This window comes from Canis lupus, chromosome 31 (assembly GCF_048164855.1).
Source record: "Canis lupus baileyi chromosome 31, mCanLup2.hap1, whole genome shotgun sequence".
In the NCBI taxonomy this organism is placed as follows: domain Eukaryota; kingdom Metazoa; phylum Chordata; class Mammalia; order Carnivora; family Canidae; genus Canis; species Canis lupus.
Window position 1 is genome coordinate 23107247 of NC_132868.1, and position 6788 is coordinate 23114034.

Below are 6788 nucleotides of genomic sequence, written 5' to 3' on the forward strand. Positions count from 1 at the left end.
CTTCCCCCCAAATCCCCCACCTCATGATGGCAAATATTGTTATAGTCCCCAAGGCAGGGAACTTCTATTCAGACTGTAAAAGGAAATGTTGAAATCTTTCTCTGTCCTGTCAACAGTAGTGGAATGAAAAGTCGTTGGATTGTTTTGGCAATGGTTCTGAAGCAGGCATAATTGGCAAATTATTATAAGACTGCTGCCCGAAAATCCCTATTTGCCTCAAGATAGTGGCATTTGTTGGCAGAAGCATCTGAAATGTCCAGCACATTCTTTTGAATTACCATTTAAGGATCAGCCTGACAATAGACTTCTTTCTGCACTTCTTTCTTCCCTCATAACCCAGAACAGACTGTTCCCAAGTGACTTTCTAAAGGACACGGTGCAGCACTACCAATGCAAAAGGTGAGAGGAGGGAGATGTCTCTTAGCCCTGAGGTCTAGCTTCTAACATATAGGGTAAGCATTGAATAACACCAGAACTGTTTAATACAGAGAAGAATGAACTCAGAGATGACACGAGAATGCTTTTCACATTTCACAAAGACTGTCTAGTGGGATATACCATAAACTGATACATGGGACCTAGAAAGTAGGTTATGATCAAACAATGTGAGGATTCAGGAATCTGCAAGTCAGTTTAAGATAAGAAAGAACTTCTTATGGGTAGGGATGTCAAAGATGGGATGGGTTGCTCCTTGAAAAAGAGAGCCTGCCATCACTTGGTATTGTTCAAGCAAGGGCTAAGTAAGTAGATATTGTGAAAAGGATTGAAAGATTGGTGATTGATATCATACTTAAAGACTAGAGACTTTATGATCTTCCAAATAATGTTGCTAATGATTAGTTAATTAAATCATTTTTTTTCTTTGGAAAGAATTGAATCAGTCAAATGAAACCCTAGAAAACTTTCCTAAGATTTACTGTCCTCATCTGTAAAATGGAGACAGTGGTGCCTTTTCTGCCCACTTCATAATGATCTTGTGAGGACTGAATGAAATGAGATTAAATTATGGTATTAAATAAAAAAAACAAAACAAACAAACAAACAAACAAAGAACATTGAATATTTGCCTGTAGAGTGGTAAGACTTAGAAGCAGAAAGTAGGATAACATCCAAGGGAACTATATTTAGTTCCCTCTGAGAATTTTTCCTTGATCACTATGGACCTACTGACCATCATTCTCCCATTTGACACTTAGTGTTCTCATTTGGGTTCCTTGTCCATAAGCTCAACAGGAAATACAAACCGCAAAACAGGGGACCTACTATATGTCTGGGCTTTTCATTCAGATTGTCATCTGAATTATACCAATAAAGTTTCTGAAAGGGACATCATAAATTTGATTAGGAATAGGAGTATTTACAAGAGGTATTAAATACTGGGCATATCATCATAAAAATGTCATGTTTGGCCATCTTCTCTATCTGATCTTTATCCCATTCAGGAAATCCCACTACAAAATCCCTGATATGTCTCCTTTCAAAACTGCTTGAACATCTTTATTGACAGATTGTTTAAGGTCTCCTGATACATCTTAGGCAGTTCTGATGGTTAGGAAATTCTCCTTCATTTGATTTAGACCCTGCAACATCCATCTGCCATCTCTTTCAGAAAAAAAAAAATTATTTTGCTGGCAAAGGTTTGGGTTTTCACAGCAGGATGTGGGATATTTGGGTACAGAGGCAAGATTGGTGGATTCTCTAATGTTTTCAAGAAGGGGAGCTGTCAAGAATTGCTAAGCCTGACCTTCAAGTGGGCAATTGGGCCTCTTTGGAGGCCTGACCTTTGGCCATTCTCTAAGGCAGAAAAGAGAACCAGTTGATATGTTTTAGATCTTTTGCCTTGAGGCCTGTTCTCCTTGTCCCCTTGCTGAAGCAATACCAAGAAGGCCAATGCACAGACCCTGGGGCTAAGGAGGCATAGAAACCATTCAACCCAATGCTTTCATTTCCACAGAACAGAAAGCAAAGGCCTAGAAACTTGGGGGCGGGGGGGGGGGGGGGGGGGTGGGGTGGGGTGGGGGGAGTCGCTCAAAAAGCAGATGGTGGATTTTGGTACTGGAATTAAACTCTAAAGCTTCCAATTTCTTATCCCTGGCCCACTGCTGTTTGCATATATTTCCATTTCCAGAGAAAGGCATATCTATCATCTAAATCAGGGCATCATAGTTGCTGGGCTAAAACTGAAGTAAGAAAACAATAGGTCATCCTTGTTTAAGGGGAATTTCCAGAAATTGCCTGTCTTTTCTTAAAGCTAAGGTCACTCATAGAACTCTCTGATTTCCTATCTGATCGAAAAGCCCAAACAAAGCTGCGGAAGCGGGCAGAGCCAGCAGATATTTTGTAAGGCGGCTTTACCTCTGCCTGGCATTTTGTGGGGCAGGAGAGGGGAGGGCAAAAGTATTAAATTTAGGCTTAAAAGCTCCTCAGAAATTCTTTACACACAAGAGACCAAGTTGGAGAAAAGAAGATGACTCGTGCCAAGGGGAAGAAAGAGAGACTAATGCCTGTGGTTTTCAAAGGTTAACAACAAAAAAAGCCCAAGTATTTGCACAGGGATGAATGCTTGTTGGCTCTTGGCCAACAATTATACAAGGGCTTGTGCCCACATCCTGTAGCTGTGGTTTAGGGACGCTGCTCATGAGTGACTTCTTATGCTTAGTGGCAGGAAACCTTAGTCACTGATGTGTAAACTCACCTTTGGTCTGCACCTCCCACAATGTGCTTCTAAGGCAGCTAGGGGCCAGGCCTCCAGATTTCCTCACGGATACCAGTTCCTCAGAAGCTAGGGAAGAACTCCTTCTGAGGCCTTGGAAGTAACTGAGACTTGATTCATACTCTTCTTATTCTACTGATTGCAGCAAGCCCTTAGAAGAATTCTGTAGCCTCAAGGAGGAATCATGGTATCTTCTGCTAAATTCTCGCTTCAGCCTAAAACCCAAGACAAAAAATACGTGAGCTAGATTTCATTTCAGGGCTGTGACCAATGTGAAATATGAGAAGCAAAGTCATGAGGTTGCGCCTGAGTCTAGATCTTGTGTCTGATGGGCTATTTGCTCTCAGTCCTAAAAAGATCTTAGCAAGCATCTCACAAGTCTCCTCCTGGGTGAAGCCACATGGAATTTGCAAGGAATTGTTCAAAAAGCAGATGGTGAATTTTTACCAAAACTGGGAGTAGATCCTACAGCTTCCAATTTCCTATTCCTGGCCCACTGTTTCTTCCATGTATCTCCATTCCCAGGGAAAGGCATGACATCTAAATCAGTGCATCATCGTTGGTGGGCTTAATTGAGGGGAAAAAACAATGGGTCTGGTGTAATTAATTCTTTGTAGGTAGATAGGAAGGAAGGATCAGGATGCTACATTATGAAAGGAGAGTATGTCAGGTTCTAAAGTTCTCTGAAACGACCCCCTTGCGTCTCACATCCTGTCAAGGATGCCTATGTCATCCGTCTTAGAAATTCCTTCTCTTTCTTTTTACATTCTGCTTACTCTTTATGGACTCACTGAAGCTGAGACTGGAAGGGACCTTAAACACCATCTACTTTAGCCTTCTACCTATTGCAGGAATGCCCTCAACCAAAACATGTACAGCAACTGCCGACCAAGATTCTGCTAAAACATTTCCAAGGCAGAGAATCCTTAGCTTTCTATAGCAGCTAATTCTACTGCTAGGCAGCTACAGCAGGGAGAAAGTTTTTCTGAATGTTGTAACCAAATCTTCTTCTCTAGAAATTTATCTACTTAATTCTAGATCTTCCTCCAAAGTTACTCAAAATAAATCAATTTTGTATTCCATGTGGTCACACTTCAAGTAAATAAAGGCAGCTGACTGGTATTCTCTCCCAAAGAAGTGGTTTTGTTTTTTTGACACAAAAACCCCGGTGCTTACAACCATTCTTCATCTGATGGGTTAGATAGAGCCCTATTTTTTTTTTTTTTAAGATTTTTAAAATTTACTTATTCATGAGAGACACAGAGAGAGAAAGAGAGAAGCAGAGACACAGGCAGAAGGAGAAGCAGGCTCCATGCAGGGAGCCCGACTCAGGACTCAATCCCGGGTCTCCAGAATCACTCCCCACCCCCGGGCTGAAGGCGGTGCTAAACCACTGAGCCACACAGGCCTGGGAGTTCATATATAGGCTGACCAGTGCAGGTTACAGTGCATTTTTACTTCATTTGCCACCACACTACTAGTAATGAAATCCAGGTTTCTTTATCATACTAGTTGTTTACATGAAACTTAGGGTTAGTTTCATACTGTATATAATGTTTTTTCTGATTTGGTAATCTCATTTAAGAAACAAATGAGGAGCGCCTGGGTGGCTCAGTTAGTTAAGCATCTGACTCTTGATTTTGGCTCAGGTCATGATCTCAGGGTCCTGAGATGAAGTCTTGAGTTGGGCTCTGCTGTGGGCAGAGAGCCTGCTTAAGATTTCCTCTCTCACTCTGCTCCTCCCCAACTCCAGCTCCAGTGCATGCATGCCCATGCACTAGCTCTGTCTCTCAAAAAAAAAAAAAAGAGACCAATTTAGTATGGATTACTCATAGTAAACCCATACTAGTTTCTAGTAATTACTGATTTTCTTTCCTGACTTTTAAATTTATTTGTTAATTTTGTGGCTAAAGTATCTGTTTAACATTTATTCATAAATCATTAACAAATTTCCTCTTCTATAGTTTCTGTCAAGGATGTGCTTCTAAGGCAGCTTAGACAACATTATTTTTAAGTGTCATTTTTTTTTTTTCCTGTCTCTAATTTAGAGGACACAGTAGGATGGCTACTATGATGGGCCATTGAGCCAAAGCAGTAATCAAGTATGGTTTGATCCACAGAGATGTTTAGCATTGGTTAGTTGATTGTTTTGTCTCTGAAACAAAAAAAGTTGGGCAGCCCACTCAAGTCTTACCTGATCTGTATAAGCAGAAGTGAATAGAAATATGACTTGAATCTGCACCTACCACCCCAGGATACTGTTATATTCACTTCAATGGCAGCTCCTACTGCCATTTCTGGTCAACAGAGGATAGTGACAATAGAGCCACATCCTAAGCATGTTGAGATTCCCCTCACAAATATATTTCTCATAGCTTTGATGAAGGAAGCATCTCTGGAATTTCATAAGGGAAATGGGGTCCTTTCAAAGGAGATGGGGTCCTCTCCTGGGCATTTCAATTTCATTCAATATATACTTCCTTTAGCCCCATGTTTTAGGCAATTAGCCAAACAAACTATTTGAGCCATTTTTAGGGGCTCATACACATTGAATCTTATAATCAATAATATTTTGTCTACTCCAATATTATATATCTTCCACTCTGTTCTAATATCCTTAGGATTGGTTCCCATTCATGTTCTCTGATTTTTTGTTAGTATAAATTGATAAAACCTCATAATTATTTTGGGGTATATTATACATTCTCACAAATCACACCGTTTTACTTACTTGTAAGAAACCTAATTTGGTTATTAGTCTACAAACAATGAGAATGGATTATTATACACTTAATTAAGTGCTGGCTTCAACTATACTATGGATGCAGATGTATGGAAGTTTCTTTTTTCCTTTTTGCTTGAGAAAAAAAAAAGAAAAAAACAAAACATTCCCTGACAACTGGTATGCTGGTGCTTTTGTTGTTGTTGTTTTGTTTTTGTTTTTCTTTTTATCTGTTATTAAAGATCATCAGGGCAGTTTGCTTTCAACCGTTGGACCACTAGTACACTTAGGGTTATTTCAACCTTCCAACTTATGTTATATTCTAGTCAAAGGGAAATTGATTACCTCTCTGTTCTATAAGACATCCCACTGGGCTGTTTCACTGATGATATACTGACTTAGCTAAGTGCACAGAAAGTAGCAACTATTCTAACACTTGTGTGACTCATGCAAGGAAATATATCGCCCCCAAATTCTGAGGCTTTTGTCATGAAAAATCACCAGTGTGGGGATCATTTGGTCTGGGACATGTTAAGATGCATGTCCAAAAGCAAATGGCAATTTTTTGTATAGGAATACGAAGAAAGAGCTAAAGTGCCTAATGGGGTTCTTTAGACTTTGGAGGCAATTGTATACCTCACTTGTGTCTGCTGCTTGAACCCATTGTACATTTAATGCAAAAGGTTGCTAGTTTTCAGTGGTGCACAGAAAAGGGGAAAGATCTGGAACAAGTCCAAGCTGCAGTGCAGGCTGTTTTATCACTTGGGTTATATACTCAGCAGATCATTGCTGCTTGAAGTATCTGTGGCAGGCTGAAATCTTGCATGGAAACTTTGGCCAGCCCCTGTAGGTAAATCACTGGATAGACCTTAGGATTTTGTTTTTTTTTTTTTTTTTAACCTTAGGATTTTGAACAAAAATATTCCATTCTCTTAGATAACAATTTCCTTTTGGATAGATACTGGGCCCTAGTAGAGACTGAGCACTTGACCATAGGCCACCAAGTTGTGGTATAGCCTACACTGCCTTGGTCAGATCCACCAAGTCAAAAATTTGGGCATGCACAGCAGCATTCTATCAATTGGAGGAAATATATACATGGACCTCAAGCAAGTCCTGAAGTCACATGTAAGTTGTATGTGTAAGTGTCCCAGAAAACCATGATACATATTCCCACAACATTTTCTTCTCTCTCCAACCCACATCTATGGCTTTGTGGAGAGTTCCCTACAACCAGTGTGTTGGGGGAAATTCTTTGGACCTGATTTACAAATGGTTTTATATAACACACTGCACTGGCTGAAAGTATGCAGTTGTGGTGCCTACTCCATTGGTGATCCTGGGAGACAATAG